Source organism: Pongo pygmaeus, chromosome 6 (assembly GCF_028885625.2).
Source record: "Pongo pygmaeus isolate AG05252 chromosome 6, NHGRI_mPonPyg2-v2.0_pri, whole genome shotgun sequence".
Lineage (NCBI taxonomy): Eukaryota > Metazoa > Chordata > Mammalia > Primates > Hominidae > Pongo > Pongo pygmaeus.
Genome location: NC_072379.2, coordinates 83862234 through 83878858, shown reverse-complemented (window position 1 = coordinate 83878858; position 16625 = coordinate 83862234). Strand labels below are relative to the sequence as shown.

General features: G+C 38.6%; 1 long non-coding RNA gene across 1 annotated transcript; it reads left to right on the top strand.

Moving 5' to 3' along the window:
* Positions 1–10937: 10937 nt before the first annotated feature.
* On the top strand, positions 10938–15655 carry LOC134739831 (uncharacterized). Its single transcript, XR_010126860.1, has 4 exons — positions 10938–11215; positions 11401–11570; positions 11714–11809; positions 14368–15655. It is a non-coding gene; the product is annotated as an uncharacterized LOC134739831 (long non-coding RNA).
* The last annotated feature ends 970 nt before the right edge of the window (positions 15656–16625 follow it).

The window sequence follows — 16625 nt, the reverse complement described above, 5'->3', positions numbered from 1 at the left end:
AGAGGACCAAGTACATTTTTTGAGGAGTGGGAAAGGAGAGATACAGAAGCTTTGTTCCCTGGCATTTGAAAGGAGGAACAGGGAGGCTGGCAAGCACTGGGGCTTCCAGTGTGGCTCCCAGAACCATGCAGGTGCAGATTTGACTCTCGCTTACCATGCCACCTGGGGCATTCAATATAGCCAAGCCACAATTTCCTCATTCTGAAATTGAGGAAGTAAAAATAATTAACATTTACTGAGTGCCTGTCATGTGCCAGGTCCCCTCTCACTGAGTCCTCCCAATATCTCTCAATGGAGAGGACAATATGCCCGTTTAACAGATGATGAAACTGGGGGACAGAGAACCACTTCAGAGAGATTTTGACAGCACTAACTATGATAATGTTTGGAGTGCTTAACACAGACCTTAATATTTATAAATGCTGAACACTCCTATTATGAATTTATTAAATTAGCCTTATTTTTCCTTTTTAAGCCCTTTCCAATAATCATTTCAAAATTCACAGCCCCTTTGGTATGGGCCCTTGGGCCAGCTAATTCATTAAGATACATTGTCTGGGCACAGTGGCTTACGCCTGTAATCCCAGCATTTTGGGAGGCCAAGGCAGGTGGATCATTTGAGGCCAGGAGTTCAAGACTAGCCTGGGCAACATGATGAAACCCCATCTCTACTACAAATACAAAAATTAGCCAAGCACGGTGGCACATGCCTGTAATCCCAGCTACTCCGGAGGCTGAGGCATGAGAATTGCTTGAACCCGGGAGGGTGAGGTTGCAGTGAGCCAAGATCTCGCCATTGCCTTCCAGCCTGGACAACACAGCGAGACTCTATCTCAAAAAAAAAAAAATGCATTGTCCAAATGCAGACTGGGCTCACTCTTCATACTTCAAAGGAAGAGTGCGGAGCTTCTAAAGTTAGTTCCAGGAGATAGAACCTATTATCTCCACAGTATATGACTCTCATTACACTGGGCAGGACCAGAAAGCACCACAACCAAGAAGAAGTTTTTTTCTGAAAACAGTACTAGTCAGTCATTTTGACTACTTCCAAGGGACACATAGTGGGTGCTTTGGTTGGTTTTGAGGAGCTTTGGGTAACTGATCCAAATATGAGTTCCATTGGTTGGTTGCTCCCAGAGAGGTACAGAAAGAAGCAGTGTGGCATAGGAAAAGAGCCAAAGCTCTTTCAGGTGCTTGGGAGAGGAAACAGAGCTGGAGCTGAATCCTGATCTCTTTCCCTCCACTTAAGAGTTGAGTGATCCTGGGAAAGCTACTTCAAGTGTTGAAGCTAGAAGTACCTCATAGGGTTATTTTGGAAAAGAAAACAAGAGGACCTATAGAAAGTTTCCAGCACACTGTCTGCCACACAACAGTTGCTCAGTAAATAAAAATGAGTTATCATGATTGGTTTTATTATTAAGACTACCTACCAATGATAACATTGTAAACACCCTAGATAGGATAGTGTAATCCTATGACTCAGTGGCCAGCACGGAGAGAGGTTATAAAGGTATGAACTCTGGTCAGGCTACTGTGTAAGTGAGTAGCATATAGAGCCAACTGGTTTGGGTGACCATAATCATTTATTTTTTCTTTCATTGAACCAATAAGTGTTGAGGCTTTTGGAAAGTACAAAGCAGGGGCTGCATCTAAAGACAACCCTATTCCAGTTTTCTTTGAAAGTTTGGGCCCACAGATGTAGTTCCTATTAAGGGAGACTGTTTCTCTGGGCACCTACACAGAGAAAGAAATTCCTTCAGAGTGAGAAGAGGATGGAAACTGTGGTCCCAAAAATACTGGAACCTGTTCTCAGCCTCCTGAAATCTCCTAAGGGTATTGGCAAGACCTCAACAAGCATGCCTGCCTGGTATTTCTAGAGGAGCCAGACTGTAGGAACAAAGGACCCTGATCTCAGCAATGGTATTGCATCCCAAGTCTGCCATAAAATAGTAAAATTGCCAGACCTAAATGAGCCCTGTTGGCTTACACAGTGGATTTCTCAGTGGTAACCAGTGTGAACTGAAAACCTAAGATGACTTTCTGATACCCCCCAAGCTTTGTAGACTTAACTTTCCCCTACAATCAAGGACTCACTTAAAACAATGGGGAGGGGAGGCTCCATGATAGCCAATGATTGGATTCCTTGCCAACTTGATGGGATGTGGAATGAACAAAAGATATATAATAATATTCTTTGCACACCAAAGTCTAGAGTAAGACTTATATTTGCAACATGTGTTAACCAGACAGTCATTGAAATTACTTGTTGAAATCGGACATTTAAGATAAATCAAAAGCTGCACTACTTGGGATTCCCTCTACCTTCCTGAGAAGCCCCACTGGGTCTCGTCTAATGGCAGGGAGTTATGTGCTTCAACCATAAATCTAAGAAATGGAACTCAGTTTGTATCTCTAGCACAGTGCTTCTCACACTTGAGCATGCATCAGAGTCACCTGGAGGCTTTGTTAAAGCACAGATTGCTGGGGTTTACTCCCAGCGTTTCTGGTCTAGTGAGTCTAGCATTGCCAGAAAATTTGCATTTCTAATTAGTTTCCAGGTGATGCTGATACATACAGGAATTCCACTTTGATAACAACAGCTGTAGAAGACAATTTTACAGAGACTTGGTATGAATTTTCATTCAATCTAATTTTTAGTGAAAATTTCTTACCTATGTGGCATGAATTTACATTCTTGTTTCAGAACTTTTTTCCCCTACACCCACCCTCTACATTCTCCTCTAAGCACAATTGTGCAAGCGGGTTTCAATAAAGTTCTCTTTTTAACACCCAAGATTCACAATAGAAGCTGTGACATCACTAGATAACAACTTGGCACTTCTGTTTCACTTTTTAATGCTAAATGTTTTTTATTTGTGTTTTTCTATTTTTACTGTTAAAGAGAACACTGAACTTGTCTCTCTAGCAGCCATAAGTATCATACAGTGAACTTGAGAGTTCTGCATTACTGATCAGGTTAAGAAAGCAGAGATTGGAATCTCTGAGATACATATTCCAACCATTTTATTTTCTTCAAATACAACCTACCCAAGTGTCTTATCTGAGTTGATTTTAGAAAGCTATTCTGTGTGACAAATTGTATCCAATTTCTTTCTTGCGCCTTGTAGATATTCTTTCATGGGCTGATAAACAGAGTGTAAAATCTGTTACAGAAATTAAATAGTACAGTGGTTAAAAGCATGGGCTTTGCTGACAGGGATACCTCTGTTCAAATTTCAGCCCTGTCGCTTCATAAATTAAGGGTAACCTCAGACAATTTAATTTTTCCTTTATGAGTCTCAGTTTCTTCACCTGGATAACAGAGATAATGCCTTCCTTTAAGTTGTTGCAAGGGCTGATTTAGAAGACATGCGTAATAATAAGCATTATAAAAGAAGTATTACTGTTTCTTAAAGATTATCTTTTTTCTAAAAGTTTTAGCACTCTCTGCAACCTCTTAATTTGTATAGTGGAAAATAAAAGGGTCCATGGAAAGTTAGAGAAAATTTACATACACTCAATATTAGGAGAAAGTGCTGTTATTGAAACAGGATTTTCACTTTTTACAATAAAGTAGGTGTGTTTGCTTAGTGTTTACTCTTATTTCAATGGTGTTTGTTTGAACCAGCATTAGCTAACAGAATTCACACAGTTCAAATAAATATCAGTGGACTGGAAAGGACTTTTCTCCAGCCAAGTAGGTCATGCTGGAATGCTAGGTTAACATCAATACACAAAATCCAATTTGGATAACAAATCTTGCTACTAACACAAAACATTCATGATATAAAAGTATTTGCAACTTAGATGAGGCAAACATGGAGATTATGTATGTATATACACACACATACACACATATACAAACACCATATATATTCACTATATTATAGTGAAATTATTTGTAACAATTTTTATCTGCTTTTATCTTTTAAACGCAGTTCATAATGTTATACATACCCTCAGATCTTAGTTTCATATTCACATGAACCCAAATGAATTTGTTCAGATGGGGTACTGAAAACAAAAGGAAGTGATTCTTGTTAACTTAACATAAAACCAGGTGTGTGTATGTGTTTGGAGGGGCAAAAAACAAAAATGAAGTTGAATGGCAAGGGTATGGGGACGTCACCAGACTAAAAAAGGTAGATGACCAGAACAGGAGGGAACAAGAAGTGGAATTGCTCAGGCATCATGGCCAGCAGTTGGACTATTCCCAGAGCTCCAATTGCTTTTCCATCTGTGAATCATTCTGCTAAAGAAGGAAGAGTCTAGCCATCTGGTCTAGAGTAGGTCAAGTCCTCACCTTTTGTTAAGGAGGTGAACTTTGATTCAAAACTCCACATAAGCCACTGCATATAATGTCTGGTAGTGGGGGGAAGAGAGCAGGAGGGGAAAATGACTTCTCAAAAGCTCAGAGAGAAAAAGCCTGCTGTTACCACACACAGAGAGAATGTATGCTAAAAAAAAAAAAAAGTGTAACCTACTGGTACAAATAGCATACACATGTATTTGAACTAGTTCATTTCACTTGGGAAAAAAGATGCCATTGTCTTAGAATAAGAGCAAAGAACATCTGTAAAATACAACCCTAGTCCTCATATTATCCAAATTCATAGGCCACCATGCTATGCACATTGAGTTAGCTAAAAGTTAATATTTAATGCAAATATTCAAGATGGCAAGATAAAACTCATTAAATGGAATAATATTCATTCAAAAGGTTAATTATTCATACTCAATGCAATGGCTATTTTGGTGTCTACTTTTAATAGCTGCAGCAGCAATAAAAACTTTGGCAATACTGTTAATTTATTAAAGGCTATAGCTAGTAAATATTTAATACAGTCCCAAACATTTTAATATTCTTTCCAATAATATTTTACCTAATAGTTTTTTCTCATATAATCAATTTAACATTTTAATCCTTAATATTTTAATTGATCTTCAATTTGGAGAGATAGAACAGGAATTTAAGTTAAATATAAAATTATCTCTACAAGCAAAAGAAAAAGTTAAAAATATATAACCCCCTCAGGATATGGAAAATTACTCTATTCTAAAACATATGCCATAAATTTTATATTAAATGAACACTGAATCACAGATGTTTCTTCTTTCAAATTTTTAATATTCGCCAATTATGTCTCTCCTTAATATGCTTTGACATTAAACTTAATTGACCCTAGTTCTGTCAATTAGAAGTAGTTGTATTATTTATGGGTTTTATATAAATTGTCTTTATCAGGTCTTTAGAGCTTCAGGCCACTTGCTTATTCATCATCTTCTTTATCAAATCTGCAGTTTAAAATATTGGGATTTTTGAAATAATTTTTCATATAATAAAACATCTATTCTTGGGGGATGTTGATAATGGGGGAGGCTATGCATATAGGGGGCAGGGGACATATAAGACATCTTTGCACCTTTCTCAGTTTTGCTGAGTTTTTACTTATATGTATGTATTTATATGTATTGTAAAGACCATTGATACTATGAAGAAACTGCATCAACGAATGAGCAAAATAACCAGCTAGCATCATGACAGGATCAAATTCACAAATAACAATATTACCCTTAAATGTAAACAGGCTAAATGCCCCAAAAAAGACACAGACTGGCAAATTTGATAGACTCAAGACCCATCGGTGTGCTGTATTCAGGAGACCCATCTCACATGCAAAGACACACATAGGCTCAAAATAAAGGGATGGAGGAAGATTTACCAAACAAATGGAAAGCAAAGAAAAGCAGGGGTTCCAATCTTAGTCTCTGATAAAAAAGACTTTAAGCCAACAAAGATCAAGAAAAGACAAATAAGGGCATTACATAATGGTAAAGGGATCAATGCAACAAGAAGAGCTAACTATCCTAAATATATATACGCACCCAATACAGGAGTGCCATTTATGGCCACAGAGCTAGATCAACTCTCCGAGGAAAAGAGGAGAAAAAAGTAGATGAAGAAAAGTTGAGGACTCAGAAGCAATCTCCCTGAAGTAATTTAACAACTAGAAGCTTAACAGAAGAAGAAGGGTCACAGACAAATGGGCAAAACATGCTGAATCATGTTACATAAAAACTCAGGTGTGGGATCTTGGTGACTCACAGAAGAAAGGAAAGAGTGGTCAACTAAGAAGACCAGAAAGAAATAATCATCAACAAAGATTTAAAGAAAAAAAAAAAAAAAGAAAACTCCACAGAGTTTCAGCAAGCTGAACACATTGGCTTTGGCAAGTGCCCTTGATGACACTGATGATAGCTATTGTAGTGAAGTGGTAATAATAACGGCCAAAAGCCTGGTTTAAATAAACTGATAAAAATAGCAAATACACCCTTCACAGGAGTTTTCAGTAAAGGAAGCAGAGAAATAAGGTGATAGCTAACAGAGATTTTCTTCAAAATCAGTAATATTCAGTGAGCTTGAATATACTTCATAAACAAAAAGACTCCTAGAAATGTCCTAGTAATATCACCCTAACTCTGTATCAGCTATCCAATGCTGCATAACAAATTACTCTAAAACTAACGTATAAAACAAGCATTTATTATGCTATTAGATTTTCAGAAATTTAGATGGGCACAGTGAGGAGAATGTGTCTACACTCTACAGCAGGTGTTGGAAAACTTGTACAGGCCCAGATGGCAAGTATTCTTAGGCTTTGCAGGGCCAATGGTCACTGTCAAATTATTCAAATAGTCAATTATGCACACTGCCATAGACCATGCATACAAGAAAAGAGCATGGCTGTGTTTCAATAAAACTTTATTTACAAAAATAGGCAGTGAACCGGATTTGGCCTGCAGGCTGCAGTTTGCAAACTCCAGCTGGAGTTGCTGGAATGTCTGAGGCCTCATCTGGAAGACATGAACACTGGGGAGACATGACAGCTAGAGGTTGGAATTCTGCAGCTCCTCAGGTATTTCTTTCTGTTTCAATAGGATCTCTCCACGTGATCACTCATGCATAGTAGCTTCGAGTTGGTCACCCTTTTAAAATGGCTGCTGAGGTCTTGAAAGTGAATTACCCAAGAGGAAATGACAAAATCTTCATGGCCTTTTGTAACCTACGTTTTGAAATCATTTGGCATCACATGTACCATATTCTATTTGTTGAAATCATCACAAATGTCCACCCAGGTGCAAGGGGAGGGACAGGAAGAAAAGTTTGCCTCTTTCTTGGGGGGAAATGTTAATTTATGGACATGTTCTAAAGCTACCATACTCTCTAAGAAATGAGCAAAAAGTCAAGAGACCATTTGTTGCAGTAAGGGATTTTTAAATTTTATAAGAATTTGAGTGATTCCAAAAGTTTGGTTGAAAAAGAAAATAGTAGTCACACAATAATTTTTAAAAGTGTTTTGGGATGGTGCTGAAGAGAGAGAATGGCTCCTTATAAAATTCAATTATGACTGTGCTTAATTGCATTCAGACTGTTTTACTAAAAAGAAGAAACATATTTGATATTTTGTGTTTTTGGTTTGTCAGATGAACATAAAAATGATTATCTGATTCTTAGAAATACTGTATAAATAAATGTCTTTGAGCATCTAGGTATGCTGAAGAATGGCCCCCAAAAATGTTCATATCCTGGAACCTGTGGATGTTATGTTAGTCTGGGTTCCCCAGAAAACAAGAACAAAGAGGAGATACAATCCGCTGCCCCCCACCACCCCTCCACCCCCCACCACACATACACCACATATAGAAAGAGATTTTTTAGAAGGAATTGGTTTACACGGTTAAGGAGCCATGGAGCCCTCCACTCTATATTTGGCAAGCTAGAAAGCTAGGAATGCTGAAGGTATTGTTCCAGTCCAAATGCAAAGGCCTGAGAGAGGAGAGTCAATGGTGTAAGTTCCAATCTGAGTCTGAAGGTAGGAAAAGACCAATGTCCCAGCTTGAAGACAGTCAGGCAAAGAGAGTGAATTCTCCCTTACTGCACCTTTTATTCTATTCAGGCTCTCAAGGGATTGGTTGAGACCCACTCACACCGGAGAGGGCAGTCTGCTTTACTTGGTCTACCAATTCATATGTTATTCTCATCTTGAAAAACCCTCACAGACATACCCAGGATAATGTTTAGCCAGATATCTTGGCAATCCATGGCCCAGTCAAGTTGACACAAAAACTAACCATTACAATTGCCTTATATGGCAAAAGAGACTTTGAAGGTGTGCTTAAGTTAAGGATCTTGAGACTGGGATGTTAGCCTGAATTAGCCAGGTGGGCCCTAAAAGTAATCACAAGTTTCCTTAAAAGATGGAGGCAGAAGAAGATTTCACCACAGAAGAGGAAGGAGGGGATGTGACTATAAAAGCAAGAGGTTGGAGTAATGTAAGGATAGGGTCATAAGTCAAGGATTGTGGGTGGCCCCAGAAGCTAGAAAAGCCAAGGAAAGGATTCACCCCTCAGAGTCTCCAGACCTGCCTGTACCTTAATTTTAGCCTAGTGCAACTGATTTCAGACTTCTGGCCTCTGGAAATGTAAGAAAATAAGTCTGTGTTTGTTATGCCAAGTTGGATATAATTTGTTACAGCAGTCACAGGAAACTGATGCAGCCTCCTATTAGGAGGTTCATGGGACACATGAAGGTCATGCAGTTGTTTGCACATGACAGAAGTTGCATTGACTTAAGAGTTTGCCACAATTTTATGATGATGGTTAAAATGAAACCATCAATAGAGAGTTTGCATGTAATAATTGCTCAATAAATATTAGTTAACCAAGATATATATTAAACAATAAAAGAGTGGCGAAAACAGAAGATTTAACAAGAAGGAAAAGGCATAAAGAAGTAGGGCTGAAATAGAAAAGTCCCAAGGGAACAGAGAATAGAATCTCTTCAGGGAGACTAAGGAATGTATCTCAAGGTCCACTGAAGGCGGGAAGGAGAAAATGTCTTCTCTCAGCACTTGAGTCAAGCCCCCATCACTAGAAGGCAGGATAATGTTTGGCATTCATTCATTCAACCTTGAAGGCCCACCATATCCCAAGCACATGCTACTCCTGGATACACATGAGCAAGCAATGGGCTGCCTCCATCCTCCAGTGCACAGTGAAGTAGAGTTGGTCCCAGCAAGTACACATGGAGGGCCCGAGTCCTCTAAGGCATCCTCACTAATAGAAAATTATTTCCATTTCTTTTTAAATAAGTGTATGTTAGATGTCAAACTCCTAACTTTAATGCTTTAAAGATATTTTTACATGGGAAGCTAATAAAAACCTAAAAACCAAAGGAGAAAATATTCAGGTTCATACTACTTAGTATTCACTTTACTGAATTTTTGTTTACAGCACATCTACACCAACTGTCTTCTGGAAGCAGTATAGCAGAATGCTCAAGAGCATGGAGTTTAGAGCAGAAATACCTGGATTTGAATCCTAGATTTGCCATAAATTGTATTTGTGACTTTGGGCAAAAATCACTAAATCTCTGTATGCCTCAGCTCTCTCATCTACAAAACAGAGATGATAATAGTATTTGCCCCATCAAGTTTTCATGAAAATTGGATGAGTTAATAATTGTTAAGCACTGACACTGTCAGCCCATAGTAAGGGCTATATAAGTGTTTGTTGAGTAAAAGTATTAAAAACTTCTTTAAGACCCGGGAGTTCTTAAGAAAGCACATTCATACTCTGTAAATTGCGTAACTTTTTCAGGTGACAACATTTTCCTGCATGATATTTTCCTTGCTCACTTTCCAAGGGTCCCCATGACGAATTTCCACCTACCAGTCAACAAATGCAGCCAGAGCTCCATCAGTGAAAGCCCAGTGAACCCATATGTTGCAAATGAGTGTGAGTAATGACAACAGCAGTAAGGGTTTCACAATCCGTGCGTGAGAAGAAAGTTCACATATGCAATCAGAAATGAGGTACTCCTTCTTCCACTTCTAAATCACTTCAAACCCTTTCAGACTAAAATAAGTACTAGGGATGTGATTCACAGCTATTACCTCAGGGTGGAGAAGTGAAAGACTTACTAGCTTTGCCAGTTTGACTGTCAGAGAGAGCTGCATTCAAATTCTGACCCCAATCCTTGCTATCTACATAACAGACAAGTTAATTAAACTTTCTTAATCTGACAGGGAAAACGTTGCCACTTTGGCTGGTTTTAAGTATATAATTTAGCAAATCATACTTATCTTTGACTAAGTAGCAGACTGTAGGTTGGGTATTTAGAAATTAGAGCACCTACGGATCAGATACGCCCATTTATATTTTTAGTGGGGAAAGACATGCAGTGGGATCCCAAGCCTGTCTTTTGTGAGCCTTTATTGACTAAGCTTTCTGCCTTTTCCTTTCTAAAACCTTTTAGAAATTAAGAACATCCAGGTACTTCCTTTGCTAAGTCTGACACACACACAAGGGAGAGGACATAAATAGTTTCCAAACTCTTCAGTGAAAGTGGATGTGTAACATATAAAAGAATGGGCCAGGCGCGGTGGCTCACGCCTGTAATCATAGCACTTTGGGAAGCCGAAACGGGTGGATCACGAGGTTAGGAGTTTGAGAGCAGCCTGGCCGGCATAGTGAAACCCTGTCCCTACTAAAAATACAAAAATTAGCCGGGCACGATGGTGGGTGCCTGTAATCCCAGCAACTCGGGAGGCTGAGGCAGGAGAATTGCTTGAACCTGGGAGATGGAGGTTGCAGTGTGCTGGGACTGCGCCACTGCACTCCAGCCTGGGTAACAGAGCAAGACTCCATCTCGGGGGGGTGTGGGGGAGAGGTGAAAGAATGGTGGCTAGTCAAACAGTCCTTTCCAGTAACAAGGTCTCAGATACCCATCTCAGAAGATTTATTACATGCTGCCCCCACCATTGACCCTAAAGGAGAGACTGACTCTGCAAACAGCTCAAATCATAGTCATCCTCTTCATTTCCTGTGTGTCCCTCCCACTCCTCTCACTAACACGTAATACCATAGCCACATCAGTCAGTGGTTAGGATGCTGGGTTAATTTTACTCCCAAGGAAAGTGATGCCTGAGAGAAAGAGCCATTTGTTTGTCTTTTTAATTTCAGCTTCTTCCTAAATAAGACAGCCTTTTAGAAAGACTTTCACAGTGTCAGGTTAGTTACCTAAATCTTAGGTAGTGTCAGGTTAGTTACCTAAATCTTAGGTAACGTCAGGTTACTTACCTAAAGTCACTTTGTGACTTCATCCTGATATAAAGGAACAAGAAAGAGAGTTGGATTAGGATAACTCACTATGGTACATCTTATTTTTTATTTAGTTTATATATTTGGTGTTTTTAGACTAATTTTGCAGGTAGGGTGGGGCATAACTCAACATAATTTTTTCCTCACAAGCTGGATTAATTATTTTAGTAACATGAGCTGTATTAAAGTGGTCATAGAAGTCAGGTTAGGGCAAGCACTATTATTTATGTTTTACAGATGGGGTAACACATAGAAAAGGCACGGAGAAGTTAAGTGATTTGCCTATGGTCACAAAGCCTGTTAGCAGCAAACCCAGAACAAGAACCTAAGATTTATGACTGCCAGTTCCAGCTGTTTTTCTTTGTCATGCATCCTCAGCAATCAACATAATCAAAATCTGTTTGGAGGTAACTGGGTACAACAAAATAAATTATTGTTCCTTTTGTTGGGTGAATTCAGTTTGACCTGGATATTAAATTTGCACAAGTCTCACTGTCTCATTTAGTTATGTCTGCTCTTTTATTTTTTAAACTATGCTTATGACTTTCAGACTATTGATTTGTATAAAGGAAGATAACATTGATCAACCAAACAGGAAGTAATCCAGTGAATCTGGGACAGCGGTGGAATTCAGAAGCAGGGCCAGGTAAGCACTTCAAATATGCGAAAAGAAAATGAGAGAGCTGAAGGGAGACCAAGCAATTTGATTTGCTCTTGGTTTACTCTGGAGGAAAAGGAATCCTTCTGAATTCTGAATTCCCAGAGCCAAGCCACTGTATTCTTCCATTTCTTCTGAGTGTCTTCCAGGGAAAGTGTGTCCTTGTCAGCACCACAATGACACTTTCCATCCTGTGACAGAAACTAAGTCTTGAAAGACAACATTGTTACACTGTTTGGGGAGATCACGCCTAGTGGTTGTTTTGTTTTGAAGTCAGTGGGGATGATGAGGAGGGGTTTAGTGAAGGAGAAAATGTGAATGATAATGTCATAAATTCCCCTATGATTCTGATTATGAGAACTCTCCTCAGAGAATCTCAGTTCCCTAGGGAACTTTGTCCAGGATCTCCCAATTCTTTTGAGACCTCATCCAAAAATGGTGACTTGGATAAAGAGAACTCAGGAACTGCATGCCACTCTTCATCTAACTCTGCATGCAGCTGTGTTCACATTCTGCTAACGCTGGCTGATGTTCAAAAACTCAGCCCAATGATAAGGGTTTTAAAAGTGCATTATTTTCACTATTGATATAGATCTTGTGGAATAATCATTTCATAATGAGCCAGATCTTAACTAGTAGCAGACTACTCTAGTGTCTGCTACTAGTCAGACACACTCTAGTTTGTGGTTGGTGAAGCCAGAGAGTGATGTCATTTCCTAAGAAACAGGCAAGGAGAGAGAAAGCAATTGAAGGGTGAAGGGCAGAGAACTATGAAGATGATTCAGGAAGAGACACATGGAGACTAGAGGTATAACAGAAGTTCTGGGCAGTGAACGAAGGAAAAGGGGGCCGGGGACTGAGGAGGAAGGAGTAGTTTAGATTTGATCTTATTTGCACCCACAGACCAGTTGCTAAGCGTCCAACTTTCTCAGGGATTAGATTTAACAGAGATAGAAAGTTAGTTTTCAAAGAGAAATCTTATTTATTAGCTAAAGTATGTCCAGTTTAATTATGTAATGAAGATGAGTATTTGTAACTCATTTATTTGAGTATATATTTTATAGATAACAATGTACCAGAGTGTAATAGAAAGTACCTTACAGTATAACTGTAGTGATTTGAATGGCTTGTCTGAGAAGGATGTGGAAAAAGGTCCCATATCTCTCAATAGTAGTACCCAAGTCAGCCTAAAAAGAAACAAAACATTGTAAATCTCTTGGTTCCTAGTAACAGAAGAGATTTTAAACACTGAGTCACCTGAGTGGAATATTTTTAATTTAGTATCAGCACCCTTTCCTAAAGATGCTATAGATTAAGAACTCTCTGATTTTTTTTAAGCCATGAGTGTTAAAGAGTAATCTGTTACAAATCAATTTCAGTCCCACTCTTGATAACATCGTGTTTTTAGACTAATTTTGCAGGTAGAGTGGTGCACAACTCACCATAGTTTTTTCCTTGCAAGCTGGATTAATTATTTTAAAAATAGCAAAGATCATGAAAAATAGCCCAGCCAAATACTCATTTCTTTGCTTAATGTCTCATTGCTTGGCAATTTTCTTCACTGTCATTTTCAATGGAAAAATACCTGAAATTCATCTACTGAATGGAGTGGTTTAAAAAGAATCAATAGACATGCTAATAATAAGGAAAGCATTCAAATGCAATATAGCATATGTTTCTAATTACCACTTCATCAAGTCCCAGTTACAAATTAAGTCTCTTTTATTTCAATTAACAGTCTAATGGTGCTTCAGAGAGATAAAGAATGTTTTAAAAAGAAACCAAACCTCTGATTAAGAGCACCCAATTTTCTCTCCAAGGAAACATGATAAAGATTTTAAGCTACGAGAAAAGTCTGGGATAGGTGATTTGGGAACTGTACTGTCCATCACAGCTAAGAGATGCAGATGATGTTTTTGGATTTTGGTTTTTGTTCTCCCCTTCCTGGGACCTTCTCAGCCATTCTACTGCCCACTTCTCTTCTGGTATCCTATCATGGGAGAGAAGTCACCCAGCTGGCCATGCATCTATACAACAAATATTTACTAAGCACTTGCTTTGTACCAGCATTTAAGTACTTGGTCATGAGGATTCAGTGGTATATAAGATCTAGTCCCTTCTCTCACAAAGATTGTTGTTTAGTGGGATAGACAGATATATAAGCTAATAGTTCTAGTGTAATGTGTCTACAACAATAACAGAATGAACACATCTATAGTAAAGATTGATAAGTTAATTTACTCTAATGTGTTACGTCATTTTACCCAGAAGTTTTTAAATGAACAGAAGAATATATATATATATATATATATATATATATATATATATATATATATATATCTTTCTCTCTGTGTCTCTTCTATGGGTGAAATTTCTGGTATTTGTGATTAGGATAATGAGATGTCTGATACCCACAGAGGTGACCACAAACTGTCCATAAAGCTGAGCTTGTTATAAATTTTAATTTCAACTCAGGGCTGGATAAATTCATAGAATATTAAGGGTTCAAGGAATTTCACAGTGTATCTTATTGATTCATTTTACAGATGAGGACCCTAAGACCTAGCGAAACTAAGTCATTTGCTCCAGAAGACAAAGGTAATCATTAGAAATCAACATGAGATTTCAGCTCTCCTGACCCTTAGTACAACATCTGAAAGAAGATATGTTGTCTTTACTCACAGTGGAGGCATTATTCTGGCTGTGTTTAATTTGCCCTCCCTATGGATTCAGGACCCATAACTCTTGTTCTCACTCATCTGCTATGCTGCTGATAAGGACTTTCAGGTCAACAGCTGTAACTGCTAAATGAAGTTAATACTCTGAAAAAAAAAAAAAAAAGAAAAAGAAAAAACAGAAGGAACAGAGACCAAAAGATTGAAAGCCATTTGGAAATTTCTTGAGTGGTGTCTGGCAGGTCTTTTATGAAGATTACATAAACCAGGAAAAAAAAAAAAAAAAAAAAAAAAACGCCTGCCGACTGTGTTATCTGTAGTGCCTATTGCCTATTTTGGCTGATTCATTGATGGTGTAACAGATAACAGAATGAAAGGAAATGGTTTGGTTTCTATAAAGGAAAAAGAATGGTTTGTATAAGGAAACCATTAGTTTCCTGAGATTGCTATACCAAATTATCAAAACTTGGTGTCTTAAAACAATAGAAATTTTTTCTCCCACAGTTCTGGAGGCCAGAAACTCAAAATCAGTATTTGGCAGCTGAAATCAAGGTGTTGGCAGCACCCTCTGGAGGCTCTCAGACAGAATCTGTCCCTTGTGTCTAACAGATTCTGGTGGCTGCTGGCATTCGTTGACTTGTGGTCGTATCATTCCCATCTCCTCCTCCATAGTCATATCGCTTTCTCCTCTTCTCTGGCATTTGCATCCCTTTTTAAAGACACATGTGACTGCATTTAGGGCTTACCAGGATAATGCAGGATAATCTTCCTATTTCAGGATCCTTTGCCACATCTTCAAAGTCCTTTTTGGCCAATAAAGTAATATTCACAGGCTCCAAGTTTTAGGATGTGGGTATTGGTGTTGGGGTGGGCGGCGGATTTGGGGGGTGAACAACCAGCCTAGTACTGGCGGGTGACTGGTTATCCATCATTCTTAAGTCAGAAACGATGACCCAAAATCTCTTTTTGCTTTTGCTTCACTCATTTTGCATTTAATTACTAGGCTCTGCTTCTTCAGACACTTTTATTACATTTTAGTTTTTGCTACATCTCTCAAAAATGTCTTATTATTTTCACAGCCTGTCATTTAGTTATGTTTTCTTCTAAGTGTTTGGCTGTCTTGGTCAGTGCTCTAAAGGAATTAAAATCACTTGGTCAGTGCTCTGAAGTAATTGATCAGTGCTCTGAAGTAATTAAAATCACTGTGAAGCTGAATGAAAAATCAGAAGAAGAATCAAGAGACCTATGTTTTGCTTGTTAGGAGAACTGTGTATCCTTTATGTCTATTTTTGGAGTTGGTGGTAATTTCTGGTCAAGGAATCAAATGTTCTTATTCCTAACCATATAGTCAGATAAGATGGCTAAGGTGCTTTCATAATCACCATTGATTCACTGTCAGATAGGCCCGTGCTCTGTGACAACTTTTCAATATTATAGACTTTACCAAATAAAAAGGTATCTCCTCATTCTGTGCACAGAAAAAGAAAATGATGGATGAGTATATCAGCCAGAACTCTGTGGCAGAAAAATAAGCATGAGTGTGCCCTTTCATGCCTCCTGAGAACTCCTGTGCTAGACAGAGCCTGTTCAAGATGTCTTTTCTGACTTTCTGATTCCAGTTGACATCTAGGCATATAAGGCAACTTTGTGATGGGGCCAGAGAGCACCACACATTGTTGTATATGAAATACTTTGTTCAGCAAACAAGCCGTGCGGCAACAAGACCTAGTGTGGTCAAGGATGGTGGACTAAAAACCACTGTGAGAGCAGAGATGTAGCCACCTCTGAGAATGGTTTTCTAAGCAGGATGACTTGTTTCCATCCCTACAGGCATCGTCTGGTCCAGTTCAGCACAGAGCTAGCTGCAAGTGACAACCTAAGAGAAAAGTCAGTGAGAACAGAGACCCATCTCTTTGTTGACTGCCTTAATCCCTAGAGCTGTGTTCTTCAATTTGCTACTATTTGCTACAATTTTTCTGCTTAACAAGCAAGTTCTACCCTGCCTAGGAGAGAAACTTTTAGTTAATTCATCTTCATTCACTACTATTCAGCTCATGCTTTAAAAACTTAGATAATGCTGTCTGAAATACTTAACTCCTGGTCAAATGGAGCTGCTATTTCATTCAGTG